Source organism: Sturnus vulgaris, chromosome 13, assembly GCF_052056855.1.
Source record: "Sturnus vulgaris isolate bStuVul1 chromosome 13, bStuVul1.hap1, whole genome shotgun sequence".
In the NCBI taxonomy this organism is placed as follows: domain Eukaryota; kingdom Metazoa; phylum Chordata; class Aves; order Passeriformes; family Sturnidae; genus Sturnus; species Sturnus vulgaris.
The window spans coordinates 6,093,709-6,119,113 of NC_142255.1; the positions used below are offsets into that span (position 1 = coordinate 6,093,709).

The window sequence follows — 25,405 nt, forward strand, 5'->3', positions numbered from 1 at the left end:
GCGCTCCCGCCCCGCTGCCCTCCCCGATTACCTGGGGTATCCCGCCCCCGCCCATGAGGCGCAGCCGCCGCGCTGCCCTCCCGCCATCAGAGGCGCGCCATGGCCGCAGCGCTGCCCGCGCCTCGCCTCTAATCCCATTAGCGCCCAGAGGAGCCCCATGTTATTTTAATCGCCCTCCCGGCTAACGGTGTCGGCCGTGGGGTCGCAGTAACCGAGCTGCGGGGCAAACGCCTCAGTGCCTGCCGGGGCGGCCCCGTGAGGGGGAAGGTCAGCAAGAGGGTGGGGTGAGGCGAGGGTAGGTACGGGTGAGCTGAGGATGAGGGTGACAGCAGCGGTGAGGCGAAGGGGGACAGCGCATCCCGCCCCTCGGGATATAAGGACATAAGTCCCCCTCAGGAAGGGCGGCTGGGAGGCAGCCCCCGCCGCGGAGCCACAGGAGCCACCCCGAGCACCTGCACGGGCAGCCGCACCTAAAACCCCTGCTGAGGACACAGGGAACAGGAAGGCAGCCTCTTTTTTATTTTTTTTTTTCCATGTGAGGAAAATAGCTGAAGTATGTTTGAGAATCACATGATAATAAAGCCAAACTAAAAGCATTAAATTATTTTAGAGGGATGCCCACCTTCTGGGTGCTTAAGCACAAATAGCTGAACACGTAACTGTGTCGTGGCCTCAGGTGTGACACAGTTGTCATGGCTTTAATCTGTTCTGTGCCTTCCTCCTCAAGCCCAGCACTAACAGCAGCAGAAGACAGTGGTGTCTGAGAAGTGCATTTGGAATAAGTTCTGACACCTGGTACAGTACAGTCAGAGACCCTCAGTGCCAGCATCCCTGAAGTGAAAGGTAGCACGTGGCTGGACACATTGATCAATGGTGGTGGGAAATACTTTGGCCTGAGATACCATGCTTAAGCATGTAGATAGATATCTTGCAGAGTGCAGATAAGAAAAAAATCCATGCCGAAGTGACAACTTTTCATTAAGTTGCTATAACTTGAATAGTATGAGTTGTAATGAGGTCCTAAAGTGGCACTGTCAGCTAAGAAGAAATGATACGAATAATACTGTCACTTTATGGCTCACAGGTGAGCATTGCAGTGATTTTTTGTGTGTAGATGTACAATATATACCTCAAGACTGCAGTAGGCTGCATTCTGCCTAGGCCTGTTCACTACAAAGGAAGCAGAGAAGATAAATGCAATACTTAACAAGAACAACAATATTTAATTAGAAACACAGTAGTTGCATTCCTGTAATTAATGAGCTCAATAGCCTTGCATTTTCAGCCAAGAAATCTGATGTGCACAAATGTCCTGAAATTCTGTAGCACAAATGCTTCAAAAAACTCAAATGGCAGCTTGATGTCCAGTATGAAAGTGCACATCTCCAGCTCTCAAGATACTGTTAATAAGTTCTTTGACTTTGAAGAGCTCAGGCATTACAGGCAATGAGGGATTGCTAACTTGAAATGATTAAGAAGATTAAGGAGGTGGCATTAATTGTTGTTCTTAAACAATGCTCTTAGTCTACTAACCGGCAAGTATACATCTTATATACACAGTATATCAAATTAGTTTGAAAACCTGTAGAGATCCTACTTTGCCCAAAAAACAGGAACTGTAAAATGAACATGTTGCTTTCTCCTTCTGTGTGTCTAGTCATCATTAGCTGGCTGAAAAAACTCATTTCCCACATATAAGAGAGTTAGTGTGGGCTGGATTTTGATCTTGACAACATAAACAGAATGCTAGTGACATTGTAATTGAAGTAGTCATTTACACTTGTGCAGTACTATTAAGAAAAAAATATACACCTTAAAATGGTAGGAAGTGCTGATGAAAAGAATGATGAGACTGTATTAGTTTAAATATTGGGTGTTGTTTGTTGTTATTATTAAATATTTGAATGTTACATCTGTTAGTTAGAAAAGTACATCTCATATAGAAATTCTTCCCAAAAAAATCTAATCTTGATCTGGTTGTAGTGGTGAAATTTTTGTAAATCATACAATCTAAGGATATGGGAAGTAAAGTGTAAACCTGGAAGAAGCAGGTAAGCTATCAGAGGTTTTTACTTCATAAAAGGACTGTGTATTAGAGAAGCTCAAAATATTGTTTTTCACTTTTACTTTAGCAAGTTTGGGACATAAATTTGTTTTAAGTGTTTCTGTACAAAAGATTTAAGAAATGTAACAACAGTACCTTGCATAAAGACTTACAGTGGAGCATGAGTGTATATTCAAAACTTCTTTAAAAGTCTGTGATGTGATTCCTATTCCTATTATTACGGAACCAATAGGGATTCCTAAATCTAAATTTAAATTTTTCTGAATAATGACAGTTATTCCAAATTTAGCTCTTTAGTTTTCTACTATTACATTCTATCCATCTGATATTAACAAATTAACTTATGTCCATTTTATGCATCATCTTCTGTACTTCTTGAGATGCATTCTGGAGATAAAAACCAGTTATTAATGAAGACATTTTATCCTCTAGTTTTAACTGGCATTATTTCTGTTTCTCTTGTACCTGTTCCTTCTTAGTGTGGCTCCATAATATATTGCCTTTCAGAACATCTTGCTTTAAGCACCTATGTTTTACATATATGCTGAAAGAGTAAAAAGATCCTGTCTTTCTTGCCTTTTAGATGAACAGGCTATTTTTAACAGGAGTCAATCAGCAACTTCCAGATTGAGGGAAGCATTCAGACATCCCACTGTTAACTCCAAGGCCTGCATGGACCCGTTTGCTGAGCTAAGACCAAAATTTCTAAGGTAGAGATCTGTGCAAGAGAGGCTCTCTGATGCTGTTTGCTGTTCTCCATGCAAACAGGTTCTGTCCAGCAGAGTACACTATCCTTCACTGCAGAAAGCTGAAACATTTTTTGAACCTAGTGTGTGTTTTAAAAACAATTTCATTCCTGTTAAGTTAATATAGCGGTTTCATAGGGGTTTTTTCAGTACAATCCAAGCAGAACCATATTAATTTCTTAATTTTGTTTGCTCAGGTAACTCAGCTGCAGATTTTACCTTAGGACAAGGTGTATAATCTATTTCTTACAGTCTGTGATGCCCTGGCCTCTTCTGAAGGCTGTCTCCAGATGCCCTTCCAATGCCCCTCTTGGCTCGAGGAGCACACTGCTCTTTCACACAGTTACAAGTTGCAATGTTGTGTGTGGCTGCTACGCTGAGAGATTGTGCTCGTGGCCCACCTCCACTCGTGATTGTGTGTTTACACCAGGACAGTGGTGTATCCAGAAAACTGATGGAAGGAGCCCGAGAAGGTAGAGTTTGATGCCAGTGTGTGTGTGCCAGTCTTGGCCCATGCCGTGGTGATTTTAGGCTGTTGTCAGCAGCAGGAGACTGACTCACTGCAGCTCAGACGGTGCCACTGAGGCACTTGGACCTCAGGAGCTCCCATCAGCTGCTAAGACTGAGGGAACGTGATTGTGGTGTAAAGATATTTTCATCCTAAGTTGTGCCTCACATTTTTTCCATCTTAATATTGATAGCATAAATATGAAATTCCAGAGAGGGCAAAGCATGATATTGCAGCATTATCTCCCCCTGCAGACTTTAGATTTGATTTCAGTAAGCCTGTCACTGGGATTGCAGAACCTAATCTTGCTTTCCCTTATAATCAGCCCATCACACAACCCTATAGTGCCACTTGTCACTAGGTGCCATCCTTTTCAAACTCTCACCTGAGCCAGTTTTGACTGTGCTCACAGGACAAGGGGAAATTGAGGTCTGACTCAAAAGACTCTTTGAAGACACTATAGAAATGCACTTTTTAAAGTCTTGGCTATGCTTAAATTACTGCAGATAGTGTTTTTCTGAAAGAATGTGAGGAAAAAGTAACTGCACTTCTAACTGGAATAGCTATGCTGATAAACAAGCAAAAATACTTTTTATTTGCTGATGTAGCTTATTTTATTCAAGAAATCTGTATAAGCTACTGTTTTGCAAAAATTTAAAAAAAACTATCTTAAATAATCTTAAACTGGCATCTTTATTAGTAACGTAGTGGTCTCGTCAGCAACTTCTGACCTTAATGGCACATTTCAAGCATTCAGTTGCATTGATTTTTAGGTTTGCAAAATTTATTAGAACTAAATCAAACGTTAAATAAACTTGTTGCTGGTTTCATGGAATATTAAATAACTTCTTTTATTTGAATCTTAGGATGGTCTTGATTTTAGCTGTACTGTGCATATAATGGACACTTTTCATAACATTACATCATCTGTTCCATATAGTTCTCAATACTGTGCTACTGTGTATGCTGAAGAATTAGCATTTTATTTACTTCTAGGATTAACCTATTCCTCTTGCTGACTTTTACTCCACTGATTGATAAAAAAATCTTGATACAGGTCATGTTCTGTCCTTCTGTGGTATTTAATATGATTTGAGAACTTTTTATTGCACAGTTCAGTTGGTAAAGTGGCAGAGTTCGAGACTGATAGAATACAGTAGTGACATTAAAAAATGACATTAGTTGACTGATCTCTATCTCTAATTTAACCAAAATGTTCCGGTTTACTAAGGAAGGTTTTTTCTGCAGAAGTTGTTAATAATGTGAATTATAGTAATAATATTAATAAAGATTTCCATTAAAGCTACTGTAACAACTTCTTTGTTATTTCAGTCTGTCATCTGTAAACTTGTTACAGCTTCCATTTTCTTTCCAGAAAGAAAAAGAGAGGAATCATATCTGTCAAAGACAAAACAATTCCTTAGAATCTACAAGTTTTTCAAAGGCAATGACTTTGGGGTTATTTTCTCCCTTCTCAAAAGTAAGCAAAAATACATAATTCTGTGACTTTTTCTGATCTACTAGAACTTCTTTGTCCTCACATTAATGTATTTATTGAATATAATGGTCTCTTACTGCTTTTTTCATATAATAGATGTTAAGTAAAGATTACATAAATATATATATAGAGATACATACAGTAACATCGTAAAAAATAAACAGCAACATTTGAAGGAATTTTCCTATGGCACTTTACCACACAAATGACCATGTACACAAAGGGAAATTTCCACATTTCTTTGAAATGCCTTCATGATAAACTGGCTTGACTGGTGGCAGAGAGCTGTGGGTCTAAGTGGGTACAGTAATGAACTGACATAGCCGTTTAAAACTAGCTTGCATTTTCTGAAACTGTTCATCCTGATCAGTTATTTGGGCTGCCAAAATAAAAAGAGGTGAATAATTGTGCATTGGAAGGAAAGAATGTTCACCTTGTATTCTCAGAAGAGGAGATAATCCCAGGAGAATTTATCCACAGAATAAATAACTTTACTGTGGATTATCAAGTAGAAAGGGTTTTCTAGGAATTCAGGCTAGAATAAAGTGGACTTGTACAGCCATTGTCCAGTGATTTTAGTTATACCCATTCCTTGCAAGCTTGTAATACTAAGATTTTACTCTCAAAAAAAAAAAAAAAAAAAAAGAAAACCACCCTAAGTCAAAATTATCCAAATATCACATTATGCCTGACAAGCATGACCCTCTCACAGGATAAAATAAGCTTAATGTAGAAAAAAATAAGCATATACATGAATTCCATTAGTGCTCTCTGATACAGCTTATTCATGTAGAAAACTACTGGAGGGAAGAAATCACCAAGCATACAATTTCAATGTGAGATGCAAAGAAAGAGAAGCGTAAGTAACATTGCTTCCCAGAAAAGGTTCTAAGGAATGCACTGCCATCTGCAACACATCACAGTCTTAGCACACAAAGATCTAATTAATTAATCTTGCTAACTGCATATTGGTAGAGCTGCAAGGCTCTGTAACTCTGAGGTGAGGTGTGATCAGACCTTGCTATGATTTTGGGATGCTGAGTTGTTAATAGCTTTCATTTTTAGATGCTATGCCTGATGGACAAGCATCCAAGCACACAACAGTTAAAAAAAATTAAAAGATTCCTAAAAGCAGTGGATAATTCCTGTTCCCCAGAGGAAGGGTGTAAAATTCTGAAAAACAAAAATTCAGAATATTGCAAGCTGAGAAAGAAATATGGCTGCCGGACCTGCTGTGGTAGTTGTGTTATAGAACCACTGGGCAAAAGCTGGAATGAGGATCAATTCATATGTACTCAGTTGTTCAGAAAAACTACTTGTTACTTTGCCCCTTTTGTCTTTTGTTTTCACTTCAATAGTGAGTTTTGTGCATGGTACATCACGATAAGTAAACCAAAATGACAGAGAGTATTACTAAAATTTATGGAGTTTTTGATGCCAAAATTTATAAACACGCCTAATTTTATAAATTATTTTTACATTATAAATAAAAATATCTAACTATAATGCATTTACGATATTATACATATGAAATTTATAAATTCAGAGCCTTTTTTATCACCTTTAATATCTTTAATTAAATGCTGATAGGAATGTTTCCACATTCATGGGGTATAAGTCTGAAAGTTAGCTGGATGTTTCCTGAATGTATTCAAATTGTTTGTAAACAGAGTTAAGATTCTTTTATAGCTCTGGTTGTATATTTGCACACTTATCATAAATACGAAAGCTATTTTTCACTTTCAAGAAGAAAGTTGTTCTCATTCGAGTATATAAAGCTTAGAGTGTATAAAGCTGTTCTCATTATCATGTGTATGACTGTTAACATTATACTATTTTAATCAGATTAGCAGTACAATGAAAATTAATGTAATAGGATTTGCTATAATTAGAGGCAAGTATACAGTAATCTACTATGAAAAGAACACAAAAAATGTCAGTGGAGCTCATTATAGGGATATTGTTTATGGTAATTATTCAAATTTTTTTTTAAATCATGCAAAGTCTTATTTTAATCAGTTTTTTTTTTAATGCAACTTTAATAAAACAATTCAACCCAAAAATGCTATTACTGTTCAAGTGTTACTCTTTTCTGGCCTGGAAAGAAGTGGAACTAACTGCAAACAATTAAAAAAGATTATGGACTACAAGCTACTCTTCTCATTGTCCTGTCCAAATAAAAGATATAATGAAAACAAATAGTAAAAATGATAAAATAGAGATAAACAAGATCTTTTCGACAGAGATGAAGAAACTAAGTGCTCAATATTTATCAGTATTAGTATACCCCAAATGTTCCTGTAATTTCAGTGTAGGGAAGCCTGCATGAAATTTTGGTTCAGATTCCAGATCTGATGGAATCCCAGCTGATGATACTGTTATTACATACCCTTCTCTCCTAACATCCTCCTAGATATAAAACACAAGATACACAAATGAAGCATAACAGGTGCAAATTAGGAAGTGAAAAGCTAACTTAAAATATAGCTAAATGTAATAGCAGAATAATAAATGTAATAGCAGAAGCTTTGATAGTGCAGGGCATTTTTTATGGTGAGTATCTGGGACTCCATGTGGTGACAGACTCAGGCTGATCCAGCGGGGTGAGGGGCTGGTTCCTAGGATGTCATTTTCGCTGTCATCAGTAATTAGCTGATGCCATCCCTGGTGCCATGGCACCCTCTCCTACTAAAAATTCAAAATGCAGTGCTGGCTTACAGTGTGCATCTACAAAGCATTCAAAAGACCAGTGTGACAATTTTCAAGAACAAAACTATTCATGCTGCTAAGAATCTGCAAGATCTGGTCTTTTAGTCGCTGAATTTTTAATTTTGAGAAAACAGCAGAGGTAGCATTTATAACATTCCAGTGAGATAGAGCTCTCCCATTAAGGATGTGCATGTGAAGGGGAGGTTATATACTAAAAAAAGAAGGATGTGAGAGAGATCAAAATCAGCTTAAAGGAACTCTTGAGCCAAAGTTTTGAAAATGCTTCAATTTATGAAAGCCTAACTTAGACAATATATGTCTGGGTATCCTAATCCAACTTTATTAAAAATATTTTATATTAATTTGGACCAATATTTTCAATGTGACAAAAATTTAAGATGTGTCATTCTTTCAGGTGTATGCAAATGAAGAATATAAAACAGTTTTTAGTTCCTTTCAAGACTATCTAATACGATAGAAAGAACAGATCTGTTAATTCTAGATACAGGTTATTTTGAATATCAAGCTAGTATTTTTTTTACTGCATTGAATACATAAGGGATTTACATTAATCTCTCTTTTACTAACCAGTGTCAAGACTTTTCTAGATTCTAGTCAGTTATTTGTAAACAATAAAAATTCATGTGCAGGTCAATGATTTTGCTACAAACCAGATTTTTATATCAAATAAGCAAATTTCTGTCCTCTGCTTCAGAGAAAACACAATCAATTCGAGCTTCTTTTATACACTGCAGTTATTGCTACTTTTGGCATAGATGATCTGGCTCCAAATTTGCTGTGGGTAGACCAATTTTTTTTTAATTGCCCCAGTATAAAAATAAAACTGCCTTTATGGCATTCCTGATGTTACACTATCAAATTGCATAAGGCCATCCATCCTGGGGAAAGCATGAAAAGCAAAAGAGAAAATGGGGGTAATTAAGCAATTTGCTCTTCACCCCTTAGCAGAGAGCACAAAGTTTTGGGTTTGAGTTGTGGGGTGTGGTGTCAGTCAGTCACGTGGTTTTAAGCAAAAGAATAACACAAAAAATGCACTAGTGAGGTTTTGTCTGGTAATGTAAATAGACTTATCTTTTGCTGTTATGGCAGTTTATGTAACATTTTTCTGGTTTATATAATATTTCCCTCGCTTGTTTTTAGACATTAAAAAAGCAGAAGCCTATACAATACTGTGGGACTAGATTTTATTTGTCCAATTTAAAATTAGTCATTGCATTAGTATCCTCTGATATTGCAATATCTCTGCTTCCTATCATGTTTCAAAAACAAATTAGCAAAAGATGTGAAATGAAGTTATATTTCAGTATACTGTGTCCTTTCCCTTTGTTTGCCTCCAATTATTTAACATGTTTGCTTGGATCTTTGAGAGAAAAAGAAAGACCATGTTGGGGTCAGGTGTACTCAGCTGGCATCAAATAGCAAGGCCACATGGAAGTGATCACTTTATACCATGTGAGGGGCTGGTAGCATGCTCTAATCCATGCATTTTGGTGAGTGTTGGGAACAGTATTTCTAAGGAGTGATTTCCTGAAGGTGACCTGGATTGTGTCTGTCCTGAGATGTGGCATGCTGTGATCTGCACTGCTGCAATGGCAGTATGCACCATGTTAACAGTTACAGGATAATTACTCTTCTCACTGTAACCTACTACTTTTCTTTTCTCATTGCACACTAGCAGGTTTGAGAGGTCGCTTGCTCTCTTGCCAGCTAATAAATTTGCACACCATCTGCATGGAAAGAGCACCCAAGCAGTCAGGAAACTGGCTGGTTCTTACTCAGCACTGTGGTTCCTTGGGAGCTATTCATTGGCTCTACAGACTTTGGAGCAGCAAGAAAGGATGCAACAAAAAATAAAATAAAGCTCTGGTGGGTTTAGTTTGGGTTTTTGGTTTGGTTTTTTTTTTTTTTTTTTTTTTTTGTTTTTTTGTTTTTTTGTTTTTTTTTTTTTTTTTTTGTTTGGTTTCTGCTTTTTTTTTTTATTTTGGCTTGGTTTTTTGTGTTAAAGATCCCCAGGGTTTTCTTCTGTGAAATTTTTTTAATAATATGCAAAGGATAAATTTTGAAGATTAACTCTAAGAGCCATAAATAGAGATCTCTCCTGGCACCCTGAACGTCTCAGCAAATCTGCTCATTTTATTGCCATAGTACAAACTCTTCCTCAGAGCCATCTGCAACACCACTGAGATTTGAAAACCAGAACACAGAAAAAAGACCATTGCTTAATGGATAATGACCAAGGACATTCTCAAATTCACTGCACTTATCTTCACCTCTTCATTGGTCACACTCCCAAGTGAAAGGCACAAACACTACAGAAGCCAGAGAACTTCTCTAAAGAAAATCAGCTGATTTCTCACACAAATCTAGTGTGATATTCCTCCTCCAAATCTTTGCTGGACCTTAGTGACGAACAAATAGAATTAAATAAGCGGTGACCACACAACAGAACAAATAAACAGCAGTGAATATTCAAATGGAATTAATGAAATCAAGCTTCTTATCTGCTCATGTAGCCGAAAGCGATAATGTTCCACTTATTGTGAGTGACCTCGCAGTGGCTGGGGATAGAGTTTTGCAGTGCTGCCAGTCTGAACGTGTACCAGAGTACACCGACACTAAAGAAAACACAGATCTCTGTAGAAGACAGAAGACATAGTGTTTGTAGGAACAAAGCAAAAATACCAACACTTGCAAGTAGTCACTGCAAAACACATTCAGTCTGGTGATCTGTGCACATCACTGTGACAGCAGCAATAAATCACAAGCTCTGCAACTGTTCAGAGGGAAGGTTTCCTGTGAACCTGAAGCCAAAGATTAAGGTGGATCCCATGATATTGGATTCACTCCATTCCATAGGTAAGTTTCTGGTTATCTTATGCAAAAACATACATACCATCTGTCTTGAGCATTTATGAAATGTTACTACTGTGATATCTACACTGTGAACAAAACAGAAGTAGACTCTGCTCTTGCCTTCCTGTATTTTCATATGATTACATCTCTCAATATAATGCATTATTTTTAAATGATCTCTTCTACTGCAACTTCTGAGAGCATAGCTGTCAGCATTATATTACACCTTTTACCTGGTCACCTGATCAAAGGTAATTATCTATGTAATTCCTACTGACTTCTGTAAATTTTGACCATATAATACTGTTCCACCAGAATAAAACATTAACTCTCTTATACAACTCAAATTTGAAACATTTCTAATGGCTGGAAAACACACTAAGAAAAATCACTTAGCATAGCAGTGGAATAGAGTTGTCCAGTAGCAAAGAAAAGAAGTTCTACATAAGTATCCTGATGCTATTCTGGTTGCAAGGAATTTTATTCTTTTGATGGATTTAAGTTTAGGTAGCACCAATGTCATTTCTCAGCTACTTGTCATCCTGCTTGATGTAGACATCTGACATCTCATGACAAATCTGATGCTGTTGAAGCCCAGCTTCTCTCTGGTGAACTGTATTACAAATACAACCAAATTCAAGGTCATAGCTAAGATTCTAAGTCAACATGATAAGATAAAATTAAATATAGTACATAGAACCTCATTTGCATTTTTGTCATCTCTTATATGAGTGTCTCTGAAGGACTATAATGGTGAATAGCTCCAAGCTCAAGAGTGATGAATTTCTGGGGGAGTTGGTTACAAATGTTATCTGAATCTTCATATAATCTTCAGATTGAAATTGCATTTTCCATTTTCTTTGCCATAGGTCTTTTACAGCACAAAGAACGCCAAAATAACTGACGCTGCTTTTCCCTTACAAAGGCATTGTCACACTACTGTACCAATGTTTATCTGTTCACACACCTAACATGCACCAGTGACAAACGTTCCTGCTCTGGTATACAGCATTATTTTAAAATGACTGCACATCCTCTCCTAACCTACAGTACATAATCCCATCACCTCCTGGCTCAGTTTGTGTTTCTCTAAATGTCATTAGCACGCTTTATTCTAGCAACCAGCTACTTGCCCTTTGAATTCAATTTGCCTTCACTAGATGGTACAAGAGAAGACTATTTCCTGCTATTTTCAGTCAAGAGACCTTGAAGAGACATTCTGGTTCTTCATGTGCTTTCTAGCTAGCAGTGAATAGAAAGAGACTAGTAAGGAAACAACCCAAATAAAAGCTCTATAGATTTCATTGTAACTTCTTCTGCAGACCCGATGTTGAGACATCCTGAGACATTTTCTAGTTTGTTGCTAGCTTGTGATGTGCTTCCTTTTTTGATGTTTCCCTCTCCAATATCATAAGCTAATTTTTTCTCTGCAGTCTGTTGCAAGTGTTTTACAAAGAACAAATTCATCTTGTATCACCTACACAAAGTGACAATGCTGTCTTCCATTTTTTGCAGCAGCACCAATGCTGAAGTTACTCATAAATTGTGCTGTGCATTTGACATACAGCCAACTACTGGAAGAAGCAAACTCACCCCTCCTCAGGTATCATTCTTCATTCTATAATTTCACTGTATTTACCAGACACTACTAGTTACTGTGGTGCATAAAACTATTCTTACTCTTGTCAACCCAGAGAAAAGCGAAGCACCCTCACCTGATTTGCACATGCCAGTTTTATGTAATCTTCTGAATAACTAATGGAAACATATAATTGAGCTCTGTTTCTTTGAATAAGGTTTACATGTGCTTTATAAAGATTGTTCCTTTTTTTGCATTTGTTTGTAAAAGGAATACATATCTTCTCACCTATGTTTTAGTAATAACTTTGTAAAGTTTTAAGGAAACTGACATGAAGAATAGGAGAATGATACTAAAGGGATAATGAAACCCAGGCAATCAGACAATTTGAAATTGAACTTATATGATCCTCTGGTGCCTGCCTGCTGCATATTGCCTTTATTTTTCTGTGTCTCTACTAATAACAACGGCATATTTGTTTGTGGAAAGTAGAGGAAACCAGTGGGCCAAAGCCATATGTAAAATAAGTTTCAAACTTCTGTAGAGTGGGCTAAATGTGTAATTTAATGTTTCTTTATCAGGCAGCCATCATATGTCTGTATGCTGCCTGCAGCAACAGATAGCACATTAATATAACATTCTGAATTCTGTAACTGAGAAACACATCAAGAAAGAAACCTGTGCCTGTGTAAAAGTACTATCAGTATTTCTTATTAGCTGAATAGACAAGGGGCTATTTGCAGGCAGTGTTTATCATTACTTTGGGGGAGGATTTGGGGAAGGGAGGGAAAAAATCTAGCTATGTTAAAATGCCCTATAGGCTTTCTTATGCCCTCCATGGGTTGATTAAAATCGTGTGTTCCCACTTGTCCCTTATCCTTTATCCCCTACAGAAGGAGCAAGTAGCAATAATTTGCAGCAAGATTTTTATGTAAGTGTCCCCCTTACATGGGTTTTGTGAAAAAGGGAAACATATGGTTCTGAAAGAGCATTTAATACCCAGGTACAGCTGGTCTTTGAAGATTTTAAGTGATCTAGATAAAAAGAATGATCAAATGCCTCCCAAGGGAGACTGTTTCTGTTCTGACACAGTTCTTTATAACGAGTGTATCACTTATAGGGAGATGTCTATGGAGACCTAAGAATAGATTGAGGATTGTATTGGCAAAAGGAAAATAGACATATAAGCAAAGACAAAAATAAACCCCTCAACATAGCCAGCAGTAGAGAACTTAATCACCGTCTACCAGGTTGGCAACAAAGAAAAGCAAACTGATTAATTCATCTATTGTTATTAGTTAATGCAACAACCAAACATTTCTCCGTGACAGCAATGTCTCTGCGCCAGGTTTTTATTACCCTGCGGCACTGGCACTCCTATTACTCACAGAGTTTACATTGATTTAAAACGGTTTTGTTTGCTGGATTTAAAGACAGCTATCACAAAAAGATTAGAGTCAAACCTTACTATCAACCTTGTTCCCTATTCGAAAGAATAATTTGATTTAAAGAAAAAGAGCTTTTAAAGAAGGAAAGTTCTAAGGCAACATTTATTTGAGGAGCTGATCCCAAAAAATGATGCTCAATCTGTATTTTTATTGTACAGAAGTACCACACAGATCCAACCATACTTAATCGGGCTTCATTACTGCATACTCCAGAGTCCTAAATGGAAGTGCAAGAACTGGGACTGGGTAGTCATTAACTTCTCTTGTGCAGGGTAAAATTTCCCAAGGTGTATGTTCCCAGGAGAGACCAGATTGCCAAAGGGATAGAGAATAAACTTGATATAGAGAATGTGAAATTCCGAACACAAAGTTCACAGCAGAAGGTTGAGGGAAACTGGAAGATTTATGAAACTCCTATAGTTTCATGACTGCAAGAGGTAAATTAAAGGAGCAGTAGAAAGTCAAGAGGAAAGATGGAAGAGAATTGTGTAATCCAGGCAGTGCTCTGAGAAGAGGAGCCTTGTCTCACCAAGACTGCTAGCAAATCCAAAGCTTACTGTCAAATACAAACAAGAAAGCTGAACTATGGGATCAGAAGCTGTGGGCCAATTCTGCATAAATGAAGTTTTGTTTTGCAGGACTGCTCAAGGTAAAAATCTGTTTCAGATATAAACCACTATCACATCTATATTTACAGCAGCAATGAAAACGAAGTTGCTAATACAAAATAAACACAAATCCATAATTTTTCCTGAATTCTGCAGCAAGAATGTTTGCAGATAAGGTGCAAATCTAGTCCTGGGGCTGCCACTGGATAACATGCCCTTAACTAGAAGGATTAGAACTACCATGACATAAGAAATCCTAAGCTAATTTGGAAGTAGAACAGCTGAAGAAAGGCTGTTAACAGAAGCTGGAATTAGAATGCGGGTTAAATTGCTTCAGATTATTTCTATCTGTGCTGATACTGGTGCCAGATGTGAAAGTCTGGGTGAGATAACCATCTTTGAAACCACCAAATCTTTCATAAGTCAGGAGGTTTAGGAGGCAAGATCAGAGATATTGTACCTATGAGTGTAATCAGAAAAAGTTCCTTTTTACCTTCTCATATAAGATTATAACGAAAAAAAAAAAAGGAAAATAAGATTAAATGAAGGGAAGTTCTGTTTGTCTGTTTGTTTGTCTGTTTGTTTTTAATGAGGATACTAAATATATTAAGGGCAAGTACAAATTTTAAGTTATGGTAATTATTTTAAAGTACCTAAAAGTTGCTTCACAGATTTTTAACAAAATATGTCCAGGAACTGAATACCTTGACTAAGTAATTTCTCAAACCAAAAGTAGATATGCTGTGCTCTTAAGTAGGTCCAAGCTGCAGTCTTGTTCTATAATATCTGTGTATTTTATAATGTTAGAGGTTATTAAGCATTTTGATATATAAAAATATGCAGAAATGTTGGCTGCTCATAGATCATACAGCACAAAGAGATACTAGCTACATAACAGATTAGTAACAGCTGGATGATTTGGAACCAGAAGGCCTAACATGCCAGTACAGGGAAAATTTCACTCAGTTTATGAAACAAGACTACCTTACCTAGGGCAATAAAACAATGCCTCTGGATTGGGTTTTTCAGAACCCGGGGCTCCCTTGTGAAACTGCATGGTAACTTGGGCATGACAAAGATGTCACAGGATCAAGGAGCCCAGCAGAGAAATTCAGCTGCCTGGAAAGATCCTGACTTGAGAAATTCTGATTGCTTGAAGAGTTGAAACAAATAAAGGAATTAAGCTTGAGGTTACAAAATGAAAAATGGAAGGCTGTACTTTTGTGCTGTAGTATGTCTTTATGAATATTTTGATTTCTTTAAGTAATAGAGCTGTATTCTGTCATCTTTTATCTTTAAAAAGATTTCATTGCATGAAGTGCTTAAGATTTTCTGCTTTTAGATTATCTTTTTGCAGAGGGGTGGGTTTTTTTCAATGGAAAGACTTATCAGCTTTAATGTCATATTTCAGAAGAATTTTTTTTGCTGTGTTTTGCTCTTTCCCTTTGACAGCCATCATTGCTGAGTAATGCCCAGAGTCATACTTTTGAAAAGCAAATTCTTCCTCTGCAGCATTGCTGCAGGACCTATGGCAGAGTGCACATCCAGGGAAGTAGGTGCTCATCCTTCTATCAGATATAGGTTGATGCCTTAGGTCAACCTTGATATCTGGCAGAAGAGTGCCAGATGCAGATCACTGAAGAAATACAAAAGGGAATATCAGCAACTATAGAAGTGGTTTTAGGAATATATAGACCTTCACTCATATGTATATATAAGTTTGAAATATTAAGCAAGAAATGCATTAAATGTAATTTGTTCCACCAGAAAAGCATACCAGTCCAGGTCATTACTTGCTTGGATAAAACTCCAGACTGAGCCAAAACCTTCACCAGAGTGTATAAAGAACTTCAACTGAAGTCAAGAGAGTTGACCCAAAGTGTCAAAGATAAAATCAGTCTGGATAAAACGTCCTGAAATAATGCCTAGAGAGCAGCCATTTTCCTTACAGAATTTATTACCAGAACAAAACTTGAAAAAAACCTCCTCCTTCTCACATCTGTTGGCAGATCATCACTATGTCTAGTAAAATACAATCATTTTCTCCTGTAACAGATTTCCACTCTTAATAAATCTTAACACAAAAAGTCACTAGCATTCAGCTCACACTTAGTGTCAAAATTGGACCAATGTCTCTAATGGGACATTAATATGACATTGCAGAGGTCCTTTATTGCTATATCCTGCTTCAACAAAACAAAGAAATTCTATTACTTGCAGAGAAAGCAGAAGTTGACCTTAAGTCTTTGTCTCTTGAATTATTTCTTCAATCCTAGAAGAGTAGGGGGCTTTGCCATTGAAAATGACCAACAAACAAGTCCTGTTACTTTTGGGGTTATTAGATGGAGACGAGCTTTTTAGCAAGTCCTGTTGTGATAGAGCAAGGGGCAATGGTTTCAAACTGAAGGAAGGTCAGTTTAGATTACATTGAAGAAAGGAATTTTTTACAGTGAGGGTGGTGAAACACTGGCACAGGTTGCCAAGTGAGGTGGTAGATGCCCTGTCCCTGGAAAGAGTCAAGGTCAGGCAGGATGGGGCTCTGAGCAATCTGGTCTGCAGTGAGATTTGGACTAGATGACCTTTAAAAGGTCCCTTCCAACCCAAACTCTGCTATGATTCCATTTTTTATGTTCATACAGCAGATCTTTACAAGGACCTTAAAATTATTCCCATTTATAATTTGATTTCCACTCCCCTGCTCCAGCATTTTTGTTCAACTGGTTTTATAGTTGGCCAGGATAAAATATGACTAGTTGGTATATGACATGTTACCTCTGCAGTAGATGAACATATTTTGATTTCTACAGCACTGAGTCAGCATTCTGATGAGTTAGCATTTATATTCCCGACAGCTGTTTATTCCTCTCAATGTAATTTCAGAGATAAATGTCCAGAAGGGCTTTGCTGCCCCAGATCTATCAGAAAACATATTTAAGATATTCTGTGGTATTTAAATCATAAAAAACCCAACTTATTTAGTAATGCTAGGACAAAAAGTGTTTAATTTTTAACATTAAATAACTAATTTAAACCTTACTATATTATTTTGAGATATAATCTGATGAAAAGTCAAAGAATTTTTATTTCCTATGCAAAATCACGTAATTAGTTTCTAGGGTCCTTATAAATTTAAGAAACATACAGAAACTTCCAATCAGTATTTTTACTTTACTCCTTTTATTTAGAGTTGAGAAAGTAGCCTTGAGAAGAAAAGAAGAGGTAAGACCCAGTGCACATAAAGCACCAAATGTTTCCTGGAACAGCTGATTGATTGTGTCTTACTAAAGCCATGGGAGTAGTTGGCACGATGGAACAAAGATCTGGATAGAAGGCAGAGCCAGCAGACAAGGATTCACTGAATTCTGAAATTCTTCAGGTAATGCTGCAGGTTATGTTGGCAAATACGGTGTAGGCTATGGTCATTCATATGCTGTCATTTTAATCTACATTTTTGGTTTTAGTTGTCTTGTAAAGTGGTGCAGATGTTGCAGATTTTATTTAGCACAGATTTTATTTTCTGCATCAGCCCTGTAGAATTTCTGAGGTGTACTACCTGTTTTAGCACAGCTGCCTTATCTTTGGACTTCAGTAAGAGTAAACTCTTTCTAGATGTTTTTTTTCTAAACACTCTTCTGATAGATGTGCATTTACAATATGGTAGGGAAATTAAATTTACTGTTAGCAAGATTATAGAAGTGCCTGTTACTCATGCAAAAATAAAACCCAGTTCTGAATCCCATTAAATTAATGGTTTTGATCATATATGGTGGCAATTAATTCTACAGATTACTTATGATTTTGCTAAGATAATAAATACTAAATTTTTCTGTTCTTTCTGACTTCATTTTGCCTTGTCACAGAACAAAAAGATAAAATATTTCTCATTGTTTTTTTCATCTCCTCTGTTACTTACTTTTTGCCTTATCCTAATCTTTAGTCTAAATCAAAACTTTGCCTTTTTCAGGCTTAGATAAAAAGATATCTTTGCTTATTAAACTAATAAGATATTTTGCATAATATTTTTAATTTTGTTCTTGCTGGGTTTTTTTTTTCTCCTTCTCTGGGATAGAGTATAAAGGACAGTAAACAGTATTAGAGAGGAGTTTTCCAACAGATTCTTTCTGCATCATAATACTTTGGCTGCTCTAGACAACCAACCACCAGTTCTTACTAGACTTTCTGTATTATTGGCAGTTTTCTTTTTTTTTCCTCCCATGTTGCCTATAAATTTAGAAATAAAGATAATCGGCCTAATTAACTTGCAGGCAATTCCATTCATCTCATTTATAACTGTGTCCATAAATGAACATGCAAACCAATGATTAAAACCATCATGTTACTACTCCAGTAAAGTAAGACTTTTAAAATACAAGCAGTACTTTTGTTTGTTGACATAAGTTTACTTTTGTCAATAAATGAGGTTAAACAGGAGGTGAATATCTTCTTCAATGTATGATGTAAACTTTATTGTGGAAAAAAAACATCTTGAATCTAAGCATTTAAGATCGTTTCTTTGGCTGGGACACATGCACCATAAAAAATGTGTAAGTAGAAGATAATAATCTTTGTGATCTATTAATGAAAATTTATTTGGGCCATTTCTGTACAAGTGTTGCATTGCCAATATAGACTAATGTATAGCTGTATCAAAAATCATTTAATGCATCATGAAATTGAACACTGGTTATAAATTATTATTACCTCTTCTAAAATCAGTTCATAATTCTGTTTCTGTATTTATCAGTTTTCTTCTGGCATTATGAAACATCTGAAGATTGCAGTGCCTGTTCTGCAATTTTGTGGATGTTTGTTCAACATTCCACTTAGGTTTAAAAACATAGTGAAGAATGGCCATTAGGGTCAATATACTTGTATAAAAGTGTTCTCAGTTTAATGCTTTCCTTTATTCCCAGCTCAGTCTTAAAAGACATGGAAAAAGAAAAGTAATTTGATTAATTGAAATGCTGCTTTAAGTGATTGTGTATATAGCTCTCTGCCTCTTGAGAAATCATTAGCTTGCACAGCAAACAGCTACATACACTCTCACTGCAGGAACTCTAAGAACTTTGTGCTGACCTCTGCAAGACTATTCATGCTGTATGCAACACAAATTTTCCCAAACACTGTACTAAATACATATATTGGAAATTATACCAAAAGCAACAATGATTTCTTTTTTCCTCTCATAAACTGAGTATCTGTTTCTTGGTGCTGTTTTTACTTCAGGACTTCAATGCCTCGAGTTCCCAGGTGACACTGACAGAGATTTATTCTGGACTAGAAGTATTTACAATCTAAGTATGTCTTTATGGAAGTATTGCTATGACAAAAAGGTCAAAATTATATTATTACATATAGTTTAATGCATTTTTTCCTCAGTGTGCAAGCAGAGCATGTGCCAACAGCACTCATAGAAGAAATATTTTTATGGCAATTTTATGATGCAGTGCTGTTGGGGCTGAGCAGTAGCAAAGAGTATGTTATTAATATTACAGAGGTAATCTTCCTGAGGATAGCCAAATCTTAAGACAGAAGGCTTCTGTGAGAAGGTTTTACTAAGATGCAGTCATTGTGTTATGGTCTCTTACTCAGAGTCTGGTTTAAATGTAAATTAAATTACAGCAAGAATATGTACATCCCCAAGTGATGGATGAGCAGAGTGAGAGTGGGAATTCACACTGCCAGCTCCAGCTCATCCCTCACACAGCCCTCCTAAAACCTGAGACTTCCATTTCATTAGCCTGTATCAAAACCCATAGGAAACCATTAGAGCAGGGAGGAATCATCTGAAGGCAACACTTTTGGGTGGCTGAAAATGCAGCTGTAAGGCCCGACCCCTGTCTGTGTCTGCTCTGCTCTAACAGTGCAACTGTACCTGGGAAGCACAAGAAATCGAAAAAGCTCCCCTGCATACTGAAGAGATGGCCTAGGATGCATCTAGAAGCCCCATCACAGCTCCCAAGAGTGTGGGATTTAGCTGGAATAGCATTGTACTCTGATGTTTTCTGATGCAAAGAACAATATTTTGGGCATTCCTTGCCAAGAGTAGCCAAAAATAAGTTAGAGACTGCAGTCATTAAATGTAAAAGCCAAAAATCAGGGAAATTCAAAGATCGTAAAAATTGTTTTCAAGGCCAGAATCTTGCTTTCAGGTTTTGTTGAAAGCAAAATTCAGGGAGAATAGATAAGTGAGGTCTGGATATTTTGAGACATGGGATATTGTGTGAGGAAGCATACATAATGCATTGCTATGGTAATGGTTGCCACAGTTGGTATCTTTTGTGGAAAAAAAAAAATTCTGTAAAAGTGTAGTTACATAAGCAACTGCTCCTTCAGTCACAAGAGCTGTTTAGTTATGTATAATATCACAGAACTTCCCATATTTTACATTTTACATAGCAAGGGGGGAACAGTTTACTGAAGTGACAATTTATATAGAGGAAATGTAGATTACCCTGAGTTGAGCAGGTTACTAAAGAAAGAGTCTGGTCTTTATTATGACATACTGTACTTACAGTACCATTAACTACAGGGTCTGATAGCTGCTAATGTGCCAACAGTTGCAAGAAATTACAATAAGAGACTGAAAAGTACTTAAAATGGTATTTCTGAAGTGGAAATACCCATAACACTTGTTCTCAGCTCTTTATTTCCTTTTCTCTTCTCCCCCTTCACTTCTCTCTTACATGGCTTCCTACTGCTGTCTATAGCCATGGCTTATCTGTTCCAGGTTCCAAACTGAGATAAGCAGCTTCCTGTCAAATAAGCCAATGCTGCTGGATGAATTGACCTTGACATGACTGCTGTGATGCCAAAAGCCACGAGCCAATGGTGACAATTGTTACTATTGTCATGGCTGATTTGTATTGTTGATGCATGTCACAAAAATACCAGGTGGTAAAGACACAAAGGAGTAGAGTCCCTTGGTTCATCAAAATCTAATCTCTTCAACCTCAATAAACATTAGTGATCAGGCATAATCTGAATAAAACCTATTTATGTTACCTGTAGTATTACCTCCCACTTTGCAAAACATGTTTGCTCTGAAAATACTTGCAAAATTAGGGATGGCACCCTCAAAGCAGAAATACTGGCAGTGACTTGGGCATGCCAAGTAGCAGGTGTTTGGAGGAAGCCAGGCAAGGTTTTGTCTCAGTATTTGCTGGCAAGAAATGGCTGTTTTTCTTGATCCTTGACTGCATTGACTCAATGCATCCTCTCTTGCAGAATACCATCCATGTGGAGGTGCAAAATCCATGAGAATTTTCTTTTACAGATTCTTCCCACATAAATATCATTAGGACAGCAGGATTTTTTTTGTATTTCCAATGCCCCTCCAAGTCATTCAGATGTGGAGAAAAACATGACCATTCATTAAGAAGCTCTGTACTCCAAGCATGTCCTAAAACCTCTTTTGAGGACTAATTACTTCTCTAAGTAATCACTAGAAGTAGGAAAATACGAGGTAGATGCAAGCACCAGAACAGCACACAGTATTCCAGGTGTGAGCAAATTATGGCACTATAGACTGGCATAATTTTATTTCCTGTTTTGTTATTTTTTCCTTTCCTAACAAACATTTGTATTTTTGGACTGGTGCCATGAATGGAGTTGATTTTTAAATGAAAAATTTCTATCTGTCACAATCCAAAACTTTCACTTTGAGTGGTAGCAGGCAACTCAGAGTTCATCACTTCATTCATAAAGAACAATAGCCCACGTATATAATTTCACATTTATCTACACTAAATTTCCTCTGCCATTTTATTAACCAGTTACATAATCTTAAGGCCCATTTACAGTTCTGTGCACCACTCTCACACAACCTACATTAAGTAAATGTATATCCTCAGCAAATGTTTCCACTTTACTGCTAATATCTTCTTCCAATCAATTTTTGAGTTTGTTAGGAAAAATCAATCCCCTGCAGAATTCTACTGGTGACTCCTCTCTGTGTTGTCCCTGTGCTCTCATGGTCAAAGCCTTGGTGCTGGGGAATGTGGCATTCAGCATGGGTCTGTCAAGGTGCTGTGGAGCTGCATGGTCCCTTGTCTGGGATTTCCTGGGTAAGAATCCATCTACAGTTCCGTGCTGTGCTCTGTCCCTTGCACTTCCCAGTGCTGCACACCAGCAAGGGCTGATCAACCTGATCTGTGCCTTCCTCTGTGCCTGACATGCTGGGCAGGAAGTGAGGGGATTATTTGGCATTTCCCAGAATGGAGGACTGTGTGATTTCCATCAAGATTCTGCATTAACTGAGGTCTTCTCAAAAGGGATTTTTTCTACATGCAGTCCAGACTTAGGTTCTTTGTCATGTCATTTCACCCCTTTTCATGGGATATGCATTCTTTCACATAAGAAAGAATGAACTTCAGAAGCCTAACTTCACACAGAAGGTAGGACACTAATGCTCTTTGCTAGAGCAATGTTTTGGGGTGTAGAAAAAGTGTTTTAGAGCAGAGGAAGTTTAACAGTACACAGCTTTGTGACCCAGTATTCAGGACCCAATACAGCAGTCTAAAAGGGAAACAGTAGAAGATGAGTAGAAAGTCCGTGGTAATACGATTTGTTTTCATAAACATATGCAAAAAAAGGAATTATATATTAATATGTTGGAAGCGAATGAATAGAGCCAAACAAATAAAACCTGAATGTTTGATTAGCTATGGCCTTTTTATTTGATTTGGACTTCATGGGCTTGATTTACCACTACAGTGCACTTAGTTTCACTGTTTGCATATGGAACGTGGGTATGAATGTCTCCAAATAAGCAAGGAATTCCAAATTTCTGAAGTGTGAAAACTATCCAGTCTCTGAATTTGGGCTCATATTCTTCACTGGATTGTGTTTGGGTGCCATTTATTCCTCTCAGGGGCACAGTCTCTGAAGATTGTTTGCCACACTCAGTGAAGGAAAGGAGGTATTTGCGACCATGCCTTTGAAACATCAAAGTTACAGTTGTATGGGTTGATAAGGAACATAGGCTCATTATTGATGCTAGCAAATCAAACCAAGAAATGCTTCTAAACATCCTATGTGTATCCTCTGCATCTGTGTGTGTGTGTGTGTGTGTACTGTGTCTAGGAAAACTGGGCAAACAAGTCATTATGCTATTGTTGCAGTTCTAAATAATCATTCACAGTTATAATTTCAAATAGGCAGCCAAGGAATTGTACTGTGGTGCAGTACCATCTAGTGGCCCCATTGAACAGGGCTTCATTGGAGACAAGTACTGGTGTTCAGTACTAACTGTCAAATGCTGCATTTATTGATGCTTTTTATTATTGTTATTGTTATTAAGTTTCTGAAGGAACACAAAACACATGCAAAAAACGGCATAAACACTCTATTACCTAAATTAGTAATGATGTTTAGAGGTGTCAGATGCTAATATGTGGCTGTCCAAATAAATAATAAAAATCTGTGGCTTAACTCTGCACTTCTTTCTGAATAAATGCTGTTTGCATGATTTGTACACATTATTTTTTGTTATTTAAAGCAAGGCAGAGACTGTCACCTTTACAATAGAACTTACAATTAGCAGTGAAGTTTTGCCACACATAAGCTTTGTTTCCTTGGCAAAATGTTTATTTTCAAATGACAGATTACAGAATATTCTGAGTTGAAAGGGACCCACAAGGATCAATTCCAACTCTTAAGGGACTTAAGGCAGTCACATACATGGACTGAATCCACAACTTTGCCTGGGTTATCAGCACCATATCCTGACTAACTGAGCTAATGGTGAAACTCAAACTTATTTAAAGGCTGTAAAACACAATTCCAATAGATTCAGAAAGGGAAATTCTGAAATGGAACTGAGCCATTCTAAAATTATAACAAAAGTGGGAAATCCATAAATCAGACTTCAAACATGAATTAATTACATGCCCTATAAAGCATGTATCACACAATCATAATCCATTTACATGAAAATGGAAAAGCTGCATGCAAAAACCTCTTGTTGCTCACAATGTCAAAATAGATGGCTTGTTTTATAACAACTACAAAATAGTATCTGATTTTCTGTTTGGATATTACTTATTCTAATAATTTATTTGACAGCCTTTGTAGCACAATCTCTTCTTAATACATGGGAAAGAAACATCTATATGTACTATTAATGCTACTGAGAGTTGCCTAGTTCAGCATTTTAATTCTCAGTCAACAGGAGAATAAAAACTGTTGTTGGAGGAGAAAACAGAAATCTGAGGACCAGAATTAATTATTTGCTTTATGTTATCTGCATGATTTTTGTAGGACCAGTACCAACTGTCCAGTGATGCTTGAGAGATAAAGGAAATTTAAAAAAACCCAACAACAAAACAACTAAAAAACCCAAAAGACAATAACAACCCACACCAGAAATGTATTGAAACCAGTACTAATGTGAGGTCATATTCAGGCAATTACTGACCCAACCTATAATTCCATCCATTAGTCTAATAGAAATTGTCTTGTTTTGGAGAGGATATTCTGGGAAAGAAGGTACAGAGAGGACAATAAACAGAACCAGGGACACTATTTTTTGGCCCAAAACCAGACCAAGAATATATCCTTAGCAGTGACTTGCAGAAATCATGCAATCTGGTACTTCTGTCTGGTATTTTTATAAGGGTATTTGTAGATAAGCTGCTTGCCCTGAAAAGTTGTAAACCAAATCACAATATGCAAACCTCAAACTTACTCAATTTCACTTATGTTATAGCCCACATCTTTATTGTATTAATCAGAAATTGTGGAACTGTCTCAAGAGGGGAAATTCCAAATGTAGAGTGGGGTATCCTTATCAGGAGTCTCATCTTTCAATAAAAAATTTTGTACACCTTTTGCTTCCTTAGTTTTATTTTCTTTTTGCCCAAGTTGCTTTACTGGCTGACAGTGTAGTGGATTAATTTGTTTATTCTTAATTAACAAGGTCATCCTGTTGTTTAGAACTGAGGGGATTTTGCTTTTCCCAGACCATCTATTCTACAGTAATAAGATTTTAATACTTGTCTAAACATAGAAATAAAAACATAGCTTTGCAATTGCTATATAATTGTGGAACCTCTATTATTATCTGTATTATCAAAGTACTCTAGCTCACATGATGCTCTCACTAACATCATCTGAACTTTGCTATTTACTTCAGAGACAGGAATTTCTTATTCTTAGTATGTCTGTGTGTCTGATATTTTTTATCATTGGGGAAAAATGCAAAGGATTGAGAATATTTACAAACATTGAGGCAAGGGCAGTGAAGGTATTTCCATTTTCTGTTTATTACTCATCTCATCTTTTCTAACTACTGCTACATATTTCTAGTTGTCTTTATGCCCTCTGTAGCCATGCACCGTTTTGTTTATGGGTGGTACTTTTTGTCTCTGA

The 25,405-nt window shown here is 36.9% G+C and overlaps 1 long non-coding RNA gene across 2 annotated transcripts; it reads left to right on the top strand.

Moving 5' to 3' along the window:
- The first annotated feature begins 591 nt into the window (after window positions 1-591).
- On the top strand, window positions 592-24,860 carry LOC148222222 (uncharacterized). Of its 2 annotated transcripts, XR_015806482.1 has the most exons (4): window positions 592-10,403; window positions 11,916-12,003; window positions 17,221-17,411; window positions 19,900-24,860. It is a non-coding gene; the product is annotated as an uncharacterized LOC148222222 (long non-coding RNA). The 2 variants fall into 2 exon arrangements; XR_015806481.1 differs by having other exon boundaries at window positions 597-10,403; window positions 17,221-24,860.
- The last annotated feature ends 545 nt before the right edge of the window (window positions 24,861-25,405 follow it).